Source organism: Penaeus monodon, chromosome 14, assembly GCF_015228065.2.
Source record: "Penaeus monodon isolate SGIC_2016 chromosome 14, NSTDA_Pmon_1, whole genome shotgun sequence".
NCBI classification, from domain to species: Eukaryota; Metazoa; Arthropoda; class Malacostraca; order Decapoda; family Penaeidae; genus Penaeus; species Penaeus monodon.
This window is the reverse complement of record NC_051399.1, coordinates 47,811,158-47,824,271: the sequence shown is the minus strand read 5'-3', so window position 1 is coordinate 47,824,271 and position 13,114 is coordinate 47,811,158. Positions and strand designations below refer to the sequence as shown.

Sequence of the window (13,114 nt, the reverse complement as noted above, 5' to 3'; positions counted from 1 at the left end):
GAGAAAACCATATAAAATCCTTCTTAAAGCTAAGTTACACAATGCCCCCAGCCTTTTTGTTTTTTTTTCAAAATCTACCATGCCCGAAGAGTTTTGTTGCATATGTTTTTTCCAAAAACCAAAAATTGTTTTTTGATATCAAAATTAAACCCACTATTTTTAAATTACCTTTCTAATAGCTTAAATACCACACGGGCACTTGAAAAACCACAACTAGAAAAAAAACGGTCTAAATTAGGTGTTTTGTTGTCACCACCTTATATAAGTGCAAAAGGCAAATCCAAATCTTTTGGTAGTTTCCTTGTTTAATAATTTTTGGAATTTTTAACCCAAAAATGGGGTAAAATTCTTCAACCTTTCCTCAGAACTCTTTTAGATATTTCATCTGGCCCCCTCTGTTTTAGTCTTGTCTACTTTTTCGGGCCCCTTTCTTCTTTTTCTTTTTGGTGTGATTTTTATTATTCTGATTTTAAAATTTGTACATTTTATTTCATTTTCAAAGTAGGGTCCTAAAAAACATGACTAAAAATTCCCATTAAGGATTTCAGCATTTCCCCTCCTTGATAAGCCGCTAAAAACCTTGAAAACTTACGAATTACAGGCAAAAAAATTTTTGAAGTTTTCAATCTGTAAGATAAAAAAACACCAAAGATTTTTGGAAAGAAGGGGAAAAAACTTTTTGGGAGCGGCTAAAAAACATCGCCAAAAAAAAAAAGCAAACCCCCCCTGGATTCTGAAAAAACACTAAGTAAAATTTGAAACAAAAAGATCCAAAAAATTCAAAGGGTACAATTCCAGTTAAAGAAGCAATTACAAAAAAAAAAATACAAAAAATTCAAGTTATTGCGACAGATAAGGAAAAAATATTTAAAAGAACATTCCCCCAGAAAATTGAAAATGTTTTTATCAATAAGCCAAATAAAAAAATTACCAAGGGACAAAAACATCCACGAAATTTAAACCTAAATGGACCTATAAAAAACTGAAGATGGACTTGTTTTTGTGGGAATAGAATAAAAGATAATGGAATAATATTTTTCCAACCTTAAAAAAAGTAAATCTAAAAAAACTTAATTAGCCCTAAATGACACGAGGATGAACCCCCCATTAATAATTATAAAACCATAAAGGAAATTTAAAAGAATAACAAGGCCTGGGAATGATGAATAACAGGGGAGCTAATCAGGTTTTGCTGGAAAGGGGGTTTTTAATATTTTACAAACTTTTTACAAAAAATGGAAAAAGAGGCCCAAAAAGAGGGGAAAAAATCATCTTTGCCCCCCATAAAAAAAAGGGCACACCCCAATGCAACAATAAAAACCTGCATAAAAATAAGCAGCAAAATTTTGTGAAAATTAGGCTAAAAGAATAAGTTAAATTTTAAAAAAAAAAAAATTTGAGATGAAAAGAGGTTTTCACCCTGGAAAGGTAAAAAAAAACCAAATTTTAATCTAAAATTTGATCATAAAAAAAAAAGGAAACATCAAAAAGACCTTACCGTGTTTATCGATTTGAAAGCTTTTGATATTTTGTCACGAATCCCCGGAATAAATGAACGATAGAAGTTTCCAAAACACTTCCCAATTAAAAAAAGCCAGTAGCCCAAACAACAAGAAACTGTAAGAACCATTTTATGGGTTAACAGAAGGTTTCAATCAAACGGGGGCGACAGGGTTATTCTGTCTCGCCCTCTTTAACAAAATTTTCTGAAACAATTATGAAGTTGCTCTGGAGAATTTTAAAGGGGAACTGAAAATGTCGGAGGATACAAATATAAATTAAAGGGTCACCGATGTATAGTTTTTGGTTGCCAGCATATAAATGAAAAAAACCCAACTATAAAAAGTTAGAGAACAAGAAAAAAGGCTGGCTTGTTTTTTTTAATCCCAAGAAAAAAAAGTCATGAAGTTTAAAAGATAACCCCCAATGAACAATTGAACATTTTTTACAATCAAGGGAATGGTTGGGGGAAAAATGTAGATTATTTATCTGGAGCTGTTGAAATAATACATATGTCTTCACCGGGAAAAAAAGAAACTATTGCCAAAAACGCCACAATTGCTCTCAAAAACATCGGGAAAGACCGAAGTTTTACCTTACGGACAAAGTGAGGTTTTTTGAACTCTTTATTTCCAAATTTACCATTGGTCTGAGTGTTGGGTGCTGAAAGATGACAAGAAAAAAATCAATATTTTAAAAAGTGGGGTTACAGACGTACTGCGTAAGCTGGCCCGGAAGAAGATAAAAAGGCGGGAAAAAAAAAATTGTAAAGCCCGGCTTTTGGACATCTTGAACAAAAGGAAATTAAAGTTTATTGGTATGTGATGAGAAGTAAAAGTTTTGGGAAAAAGACTTCTGACAGGGATGGTGATAAAAACAGAGGAAGAGGAAACCGAAGACAAAATGGCGACAACATCAAAGAATTTGCGGCTGTCGATGGTACAATGGGAAAAAAAGAAGATCGAGTTTTGGGGGGGGAAGGATGGTGGAGAGGTCCCGCTGCTCAAAACATGGCATGCCGTTAATGATATGAATATAGATAAACATATGTAATTATAAAAAAATTAAAAATTTTGTATATTATACATTGTATTGTGGTTTGTGTTGTGTGTGTGTGTGTTGTTTTGTGTGTTTGTGTGGGGTGGTGTGTGTGTTTTTGTGGTTTGGTTTTTGTGGTGTGGTGGTGTGTGGGGGGGTGGGTGTGCGGTGGGTGTGTGTGGTTGCGTGGGTTGTTGTGTGTGGGTTTGTGTATGGGGTGGTGTTGTGGGGTTTGGGGGTTTTGGGGTTTGGTGTTGTGTGTGGTTTTTTTGTGGGGGGTGTGGTTTGTGTGTGTGGGTGGTTTGGTGTGTGTGCATGGTTTGTTGGCGTGGTGTGTGGTGTGGGTGGTGTGGGTATGTGTGTGGTTTTGTATGTGTGGTTGGGGGTTTTGTAGTTGTGTGGTTTTTGGGTGGGGGGGTGGGGTGTGTTTTGGGGGCGGGGGTTGTGGGTGTGGGGGTGTGGTGTGGTGGGGCGTGTGTGTGTGTGCAAAGGCATGGGTTGTGCGTGTGTGTGGGTGTGTGTGGTGTGGGGTGAAGGGGGGTGTTGTGATGTTGGGGGTGTGATGGTGGTGTGGTTTTTGTGATTGGGTGGTTTTTGTGTGTGTGTGTGTTGGGGTGTGTTTGTGATGGGTTTGTGTGTGGGTGGTGTTTTGGTTGTGGTGTTGGTGGTGGTTCGTGGTGTGGTGTGTGGTGGTGTTTTGGGGTGGGTGGGGTGTGGGTGGTGGTGTATGTGTGCGTGTGTTGTGGGTGTGTGTTGTGGTGTGGGTGGGTGTGGTGTTGGGTTTGTGTTTTTTTTGGTTTTTGGGTGGTTTGGGGGGTGTGTGTGTGGGTGGTTGTGTTGGGGTTGTGGTGTGGGTTGTTGTGGTGTTGGTTGGGGGTTTTGTTGTGGGGTGGTTTTTTGGTGTTGTTGTGTGTGGTGGGGTGGGTTTTGGGGGTGGTTGGTGTGTGTGGTGGGATGTATGTGTAGGGGGTGTGTGGTGTGGTAGTAGTTGGGGTGGGGTGGTTTTGGGGTTATGTGTGTGTGGGGTGTGGGGGGTGGGGTTTGTGGGTTGGTGTGGTGGCGCGTGGTGTGTGTGTGGGTGGTGTGTGTGTGTGTGTGTGGTGCGTGTGGGGTGTGTGGGTGTGTGTGTGTGTGGTTTTGTTGTGTGGGGTGGTGGGTGGTGGTGTTGGTGGGGCGGGTGTGTGTGTTGTGTGGTGCGGGGTGGGTGGTGTGGGTGTTGTGGGCGAGGGTGGTGTGGTTGGGGGGGTGTTGTTGCCGCGGTGGTGGTGTGCGTGTTTTTTGTGTTTTGTGTGTGCTGTGGGGTGTGGTTGGGGGGGGGGTGTGTGGTGCTTGGTGGGGTTGTTGCGTGGTTGGGTGTTGTGGTGGGTGTATGTGGGTGGGGGTGTGTGGGTGGGGTGTGGGTGGTGTGTGGTGGGTGGGTGTGTGGTAGGGGGGGGGGGGTGTGTGGGGGGTGTGTGTGTGTGGTGTGGTATGTAGTGTAGTGTGGTGTGGGGTGTGGGGGTTGGGGTGGTGGTGTGTGTGTGTGGTGGGTGTGTTGTGCATGGTGTTTTTGGGGTGTGCGTGGTGGTGTGTGTGGCGTGGTTTGTGTGCGCGGTGGTTGTGTGTGGCGCGAGGTTTGTTTGGGGCGCGAGGTGTGTGGTGTGTGTGCGCGTGGTGTGTGCGCGCGGGTGTGTGGGGGCGGGGTTGGTTGGGGGTGGTGTGTGTTTTGTGATCTGCATGTGTGTGTTTGGGTGTTGTTGGTGATTTTGTTGTGTGTGTGTGTGGGTGTGTGTGGTGTGTTGTGTGTGTTGGTGTGGTGTGGGGTGGGGGTGGGATGTTGGTGTGGTTTTGGTGGGTGTGGTGTGGTGTGTGTGGTGTGGTGTGGGATTTGGGGGTTTTGGTTGTGTGTGGGGGGGGGGGGGTTGTGTGTGTTGGTGTTTTCTGGGGCGCGTGGTGTTGTGGGTGTGTGTGTGTTGTGTGTTGTTGTGGGGTGTGTGTGTGTGTGTGTGTGTGTGTGTGGTGTGTGTGTGTGTGTGTTGTGTGTGTGTGTGGGTGTGTGTGGGTGTTGTGTGTTGTGGTGTGTTGTGTGTGTGTGTGTGTACATTTGCCTACATGTTTTCGTATGTACATGGGTGCACGTGTTAGTGTGCACATGTGCGTAATCAATGTCATCATTATCGTGATCATCATCTTGATCATCACCTTGATCATCGTCATTATCATGATCATGATCATCATTATCATAATTATAATCATCATCATCATGAAGATCATTATGATCATTATGATGATCAAGATGTGTGTGTGTGTGTGTGTGTGTGTGTGTGTGTGTGTGTGTGTGTGTGTGTGTGTGTGTGTGTATTTGCGTACATGTTTTCGTGTATATAGGGGTGCACATGTGTTAGTGTGTACATGTGCGTGCTAGTGTGTGCACATGTGTCTGCGTGTACTTTTGTGCTACTTCGTGTACATGTTTTCCTGTGTACATGGGTGCACATGTGTTAATGTGTACATGTGAACTAGTTCGTGTAAATGTGTGTGTGGGTGTGTGCACATGTGAACTAGTTCGTGTAAATGTGTGTGTGGGTGTGTGCACATATGTATAGATGTGTGCACACGTGAGTGTACATGTGTATGTGTGTGTGTGTGTGTGTGTGTGTGTGTGTGTGTGTGTGTGTGTGTGTGTGTGTGTGTGTGTGTGTGTGTGTGTGTGTGTGTGTGTGTGTGTGTGTGTTTGTGCGTGTGTGTTTGTGCGTGTGTGTGTGTGTTTGTGCGTGTGTGTGTGTGTGTTTGTGCGTGTGTGCGTGTTTGTGTGTATGTATGTGTTCGTCCGTGTGTATGTGCGTGCTTGTATAATATATTCGTATCGGCCCAACTATTCGGCTCGATTCAGAAATTCTGATATGGGTTGCAAGTTCAGAGTGAAAATATTTTAGTATTATAAAGTACTGAAACACAAACCTGAAAATTCATGCGTAGAATTCTGGATTTTGTCAGATACTAAATATTCGGCTATGGAAGAATTCTACCCCTTTACAAACAAGCAGTTGCGACACTGAGGCACAACAATCTACTAGTCTTCCCTATCCGTAATTGGTTTTGCTGTGAGTGACATTATGAATAAGATGGGTATGGTCACCATGATTGTTATTTCTTACCATGATTACAAACATTAATTTAAGAGAATCATTCATTTACTAATCACCATCGTTTTTGGTAGGATAATCGTTATTATTATCAACATTAGTACTATTCATTTTTGTTCAAATCATCATCAATAATATTATCACCACTATCATTTATATGGTGCTAATCATGAATTACATTAATTAATAGCATTATTATTGCCATGATCATGACAACAATGCCGAAGTTGTTGTCATTATCCATAACAATAATAATGATGGTGAGAATAATGAATATACTAGTAATAATCACAATACAAATACGGTTAAAAATACTCATAACAGCAATATCGGCAAAAGTGTTATATGAAAGCACTCAAGATTCAATAATAATCGGCATTTTTGCCTATGGTTAACTCTCATTTAGCTTTGTGCAAGAAATTATGTAACATGAATACACATATATAAAATACATCTGCTTATAAAATTAAATATTCATGTCAGTAGATTGGAGACACAAATCCTTCCACACCTGACCTTTTTGCTTATGGTTAGCTATATCATTTAGCTCTGTGCAGGAGATACAGTTGTATGTGTACACAGTTAAAACAATATACAATATCATATACTTTTTTTTATTGTGCATTACTTGTACACCTTGTATTGTATATTATAGAGTTGCACAGCTCGATAATTAGTAAAAGGCTTACAGCAAGGTGCATGGAAGTGGTGACAATAGAGTTAGAATTGCCAATACTCCGATGGTGGTCGATTGTGATTGACTCATACATTATGGAACAGATCTCCGTGATATGATTAGGCTGTCATGGTAATGGAATTTGATGCAAAACTAAAATACACATTATATATGAATGTATAAAAAAAAATTGCACTAAGAGAAAATTGTCTAACGTTTCTAAATTATATGCCAGCGATCATACCACGTTGAAAGCACCGCTTCTCGTCCGATCAGCGAAGTTAAGCAACGTTGGGTCTGGTCAGTACTTGGATGGGTGACCGCCTGGGAACACCATATGCTGTTGGCATTTTATTATATATGCTAAATGTGTTATGCATATCGTAAGAGTTACCGCGCCAGACAAAGCAGATATACAAAATTTTATGTGAAAGCATTTCAAACAAAAAATGCACAATAGGAAACTACATATTAATAAAGATAAGTGACAGTTAGAAAGCTCGAAAACATGTCCACGACCTTTATCTACTATTATTCCTATTCGTAGTTGCTTTTGATGTAATTATTATTATTATGACCATAAGATGGCTGTCATGATAATCACTATTGTCTTTTCTTGGGAACACCAGATACTTTTATTTTACTATATATTCTAATTATGTTATCCATATCTTGAGATTTTCCGCGCCAGAGAAAGTGTACAAAATTTTCTGTAAAAATATTCCAAATAAAAACTTCCACAATAGGTAACTACATATTAAGATAAGTGGCAGATAGAAATCTTGAAAAATGTCCACGGCATTGAGGCACATAATCTATAGTCTTCCTTATCCGCAATTGGTTTTGCTAGAACTCTCAGTATGACTATTTACTTTTCGTTTAAATTGTCGTCAAAAATATCACCAGTATCATTGTTATGATCCTCATGAAGATTTACATTAATCATTATAGTAGCAACATTGTTACTATTATCGTAACACTGAGAATAGTAATACTAGTAATAATCAAAATACAAATACAACAAAAAAATACTGATAATAACAATAATGGCAGCTTAATAGCGGCATTAATTTTTCACTCAGTAATTATTATTACTATCAACATTAGCACTATTTACTTTTATTTTAAATTATTATCAATAATATTGTCACCAGAATCATTGATATACTGCTAATATGAATTATATTCACCATATATGTAGCATTATATTACCATTCCATGGCAACAATGATTATGCTGATGGCAGTAGTCATCTTATGCTAACAACAATGATAATGTTAGTGAGAATAATGATGAAAATACTAGTAATAATCATAATACAAATACAACGGTATATACTGATAACAACAATTGCGGCAAAACTGTTATATGTAAGCATTCAAGATTAAAGACTGAATAATAATCGGTTTTTTTGCTTATGGTTAGCTATATCATTTACTCTGTGCAGAATACAGTTTTGTATGGTACACGAGTTAAAACTATACAATAATCATACTACTTATTTATTGTGCATTACTTCTACACCTTGTATTGTATAATTTATAGAGTTGCACAGCTCGATATAGTAAAAGGCTTACGCAGGTTGCATGGAATTGGTGACAATAGAGTTAGAAATGCCATCTCCCGATGGTGTTCGATTGTGATTGATCATACATTATGAACGAGACTCAGTGGAATGATTAGGCTGTCATGGTAATAGGAATTGATGCAAACTAAATCCCCATTAATATGCCTGTAATAAAAAAAAATTGCACTAAGGAAAATTGTCTAACGTTTTCTAATTATATGCCAGGCGTCGATCCAACTTGGAAAGCACCGATTCTCGTCCGATCAGCGAAGTTAGCAACGTTGGGTTCTGGTCAGTAAACTTGATGGGTTACCGCCCTGGGAACCCCATATGCTGTTGGCGTTTATTATAATGCTAATGTTTTATGCATTCGGAGTTCCGCTCCAGACAAAGCAGATATACAAAATTTTAATGTGAAGCATTTCAACAAAAAATGCACAATAATGAAACTACATATTAAATGAAGATGAAGATAGTTTAAACTCGAAAACATGTCCACGCCTTTATCTACTAATATTCCTATTCGTAGTTGCTTTTGATGTATTATTATGTTAGGACCGTAAATGTCTGTCATGTAATCACATAATATGTCTTTTCTTGACACCATATACTTTTATTTTACCTATGTATTCTAATTATGTTTCCATATCTTGAGATTTTCCGCGCCAGAGAAGTGTACAATTTCTGTAAAAATATTCCAAATAAACGTCCACAATAGTAACTACATATTAAGATAGTGGCAGATAAGAAATCTTGAAAACATTCCCGCATTGAGGCCACATCATCTACTAGTCTTTTCCTTATCCGCATTTGGTTTTGCTAGAAACCTACAGTATGACTATTTATTTTCTTTAAATTGTCGTCAAAATGGCACCAGTATCATTGTTATGATCCTCATGAAGATTTACTTATCATTATAGTAGGCAACAATTGTTACTATTAATCGTAAACACTGAGGATAGTACTCCTTAATAACAAAATACAATACAACAAAAAATACTGATATAACATAATGGCAGCTTAATAGCCAGGCTTATTTTCAACTCAGTAATTATTCTTAGAGTCACATAGCACTATTTACTTTTATTTTGAATTCTTATCAATAATATTGTCACCCAGAATCATTCAATATACTTGCTAATTATGAATTATATCACATTAGTGTAGCATTATTGTTACCATTACGCATGGCACAATGATTATGCTGATGGCAGTAGTCATCTTATGCTAACAACAATGATTGATGTTAGTGAGCATAATGATGAAAATACTAGTAAAATCATATACAAATCAACGGTATATACTGATACAACAATTGCGCAAAACGGGTATATATGTAAGCATTCAAGATTAAAGACTGATAATAAATCGTATTTCTGCTTAGGATTATCTAATGATTTACTTCTTTTAATGAAGAGCATAGTTGCATGTATACACAGCTCATACCCATAGACATATCATCTTACTCAATTTTCTTGATGCATTACTTGTACCCCTAGCATTCTTTAGAGTTGCAATTAGTAAAAGCTTATGTCCTGTGCATAAAAGTGGTGACAAGTTTTCAATATTCCGGATATGGGTCGAATTGTGATTGAGGTTTTACATTATTGAAAGAATTTACCACTGTTTGTGACTGGAATGTCCTGGTCTGAAGTTGGATGCAAAAGTAAATATACTTTATATTTGAAAAGTATACAAATGACGGTACGGAAAGAAAAGTGGTTACGTTTTTCATAACTCTCTCTATGCAACGATCTACCACGTTTGAAAGCACCGGCTTCTCTTCCGATCAGCGCATCAGCAACGTTTGGTCTGGTCAGACTTGGATGGGGACCGACTGGGACACCGATGCTGTTGGCATTTTATATATTGATAAACGTATTATGCATTTCTGAACAACTTTTAACATCTCTTCGCATATGGTATAAGGATAATCCATTGAAATTATCATTTAATTTATACGAAATAGAGTAAAAGTTACGGTGGCGATTTGTTGTAAGATAACAGAAAGGATAGGGTATAAACTCCAGTAAAGTGATAATGGTTGTTTGTCACAATACTAATAAGATGTGTATAAATCAATGTGAATGAGATTTTTAATATGAAGAAAAAACTTCACGATCAAGTTTTGGCAATATATCTGGCATCAGTTTTGAAGCTTTGGCTCTAAACCTTTCCTCGTGGGTTTTCCAGATGCCTGTGTTGTCTGTGTACGATTTAAAATCACATTGAAGCGCATGCCGAGATTTCCTTAGCGTGTCGGCTTTTTGTGCTTGTAAGTAATAGGTGTAACTGAAGGCAGTTTAGGAATTTCTGCAGACTAAAGAAAACTAATTACAGATGGGCAATGCATAATAATACAGATTCCATTTCTTTCCCTAACAGTCATACCACTTATGACGTTAGCGTTTCTCGTGTTCTCGCCCGATTAGCGAAATTAAGAATAGTTAGTGTCTATCAGTACTTGGCTGGGTTGCTGCCTTTGGCTGCCTGGAAAACCAGATTCTGTTTTTTATTATGCATGCTAACATTTCTTTAAAGTGTCATGCCAGAAAAAAAAGACAGATAACAAATGTTATATAATATTCCAAACAAAACTTGCACAATACGACTACATATCAACATAGTGACAGTAATATGGTCCACGACATTATCCATTTTCCCTAGTCGGACTTGTTTTCTTGTAAATTATTACGATCAATGTCGCATCATCATAATGATTGTTGTCTTTCCTTGCATGATTTTACATTATTTTAGTCTAATTGATACTTACATTACTAAGCCTTTAGTGTAGAATACAATTCATAGTTTACAGAAAACTATTTCATTTCATTCAATTATGAATGAAATTATCAAAACAGTAATATTGAATGTCGTATATGATTTATACATTAATTCATTATAGCAGCATTATATGTATCATTATCATGAGATAATGATAAAGCAAGAGTTATACTGGTGTACAATGATATATAAATCTTGGTGTACCTTTATTTATTTAAAAAAAAATCCGTGTATTTGTTGGCTATATTCTTGAATCGTACATATACATTTCTGGTGAACCGGTCTGTTTGATAATCCTTTATATTCATGTAGGGTGTCCTCTTTTATCACACATCGTCACAGCTACATGTAACAAATAAAGTTTAACGTAATTACAAGATACATTCTGTTTAATGTCCCTGAAAACGAGAGAAAACGTTTAATGTTCATTATTCCTCTGCTAATACCATACACGGTGAAAAGCACGTCCTGATCATCGAAGTTGAAGCAAAGATGGCATGTCGAGAATACTTCCCACGAAAAGGTTAAACATGTAGCAAGAAATGTTCTTATGTATGATCGTAACTACTATAAGTAAGTCCTAAATAACAAATGTTCATTCTGTTGAAATATTTATTTTCTACTTATCTCGATATTGGGTAGGGTAACCATTATTATGGGCTATGGTACACATTTTTAAAGTTATCATCATAATTCTCACAGTATCCTTGATATGATGCTAATTATGACTTACATTTACATTTAAGAGCATCATTAATTACAGTATCATGACAACAAATTGACTAATGTAATGACATTAATTATCATGAGCTAATAACATAATGATGCGAATAATAATGAAAATGCTAGTATTAATCATAAACAATACAATCACCAAAAATACCTACTATAAAAATAGAGTGGCAAAATGTTTATGAAAACTTTTATAATCGCCGCATCTCTGCTTATGGTTATCTAATCATATAGGCACTGTGCAAGAGAATCAGCACTATTTTTACAGAGTTGCACAGGTCGATAGCGTGATAGTAAATAGATTGCCAATACTGCCGATGGTGGTCGATTGTGATGATGTTACATTATGAGCAATCTCAGTGACCATATTAGAATGTCTGTAATCGAATTTGATGCAAAGGTAACAGACACTTTATCTAAGATTTTAAGAGTATTAGGCAACTAGAGAAAACTATCTAACGTTTCAAGTTTTATACCGCTTCATACCACTTGAAAGCACCGCTTCTCGTCGATCAGACGAAGTTAAGTCACGTTGGTCGCTCAGTCTTGTATGGTGACAGCCTGGAACACCAAGATGCTGTTGGCATTTTATTATATCACTGGACTATGTTAAGTCATTTCATGATTAATTTATAGTAGCGCTCTTCTTAACATTTATATGACAAATCAATTGATATTATACTTTTCAGGTCATAGGAATTGGAGTAAAAGTCAGCACTCTCGGAGAGAAGAATACAGAAACGAACAGAGACCCCAGATGTAAATGAGCAAGTGCATTCTGCATTCTACATTTTACTAAGTTTCCGGATACTGAACAGATTTTGGCGGCAGATTAGAAAGAAAAATTAATTGAAGGCTTTTAATAATAAGGATATTAATTGTGTTGTGTAGTATAAATCTTCCGTAATGGTATCTACAAAATAAAATATCGTGTAAAATGGTTGTTTGTAAAGGTCAATGAATAGTCTAATGAAAAAAAAATCATGATTAATTTCACATAATTTATCATTTCTAAGAGATTATTACGAACACATATCATTATTAGTACAGTTTTATTTATTTCCAAGAACTGCCGCGAAATCGATTTAGTATCTAGCATGCAGTATGGATTTCCTTTACTCGTACGATTTATCCTATCCGTTTTCTTACCTATTCGTTTTCCTCTTTCCGATACAGCGATGACTTTTAATTTATTTCCTTATTGACTGAGCTAATTTTCCATTCAATTTCTTACAGATATAAGAGGAGCTGCTAGTTTTGTATAAAATGCTTGCGATATTTAGTATACATAATTAAATGCCAACAGCAGCTGGTATTATTCCAGGCAGTCCATCCACCAAGTATGACCATACAACAACGTTGCTTAACTTCGGCTGATCAGGACGAGAAGTGGTTCTTTCAACGTGGTATGATCGTTTGGCGTACGTGTCAAAAGCATCACCCAATATATGGGTGCCATCATGAAAGTTTAGTCTGCACGTGATTTTCCTCTTCTCTTTTGTTGGAAAATTTCATTTTATCTGCCATGCAGTAACACATTATCACTCAAGCAAAGTAATCTAATTATGGTCGACTATTCTTTACGCAAACTGGAACATGCGATTATCTATATGCCGATTCTCATTTCCGTAAATAATCTCTGTTATGTACTGCAATCTTGTGGGAGAGAACCGACGAAAAGCATGACTGTGT

General features: G+C 37.2%; 1 non-coding gene across 1 annotated transcript; it reads left to right on the top strand.

The window, feature by feature from the left end:
• Window positions 1-6,569: 6,569 nt before the first annotated feature.
• Window positions 6,570-6,688, top strand: LOC119581433. The gene has a single exon (XR_005229560.1). It is a non-coding gene; the product is annotated as a 5S ribosomal RNA (ribosomal RNA).
• The last annotated feature ends 6,426 nt before the right edge of the window (window positions 6,689-13,114 follow it).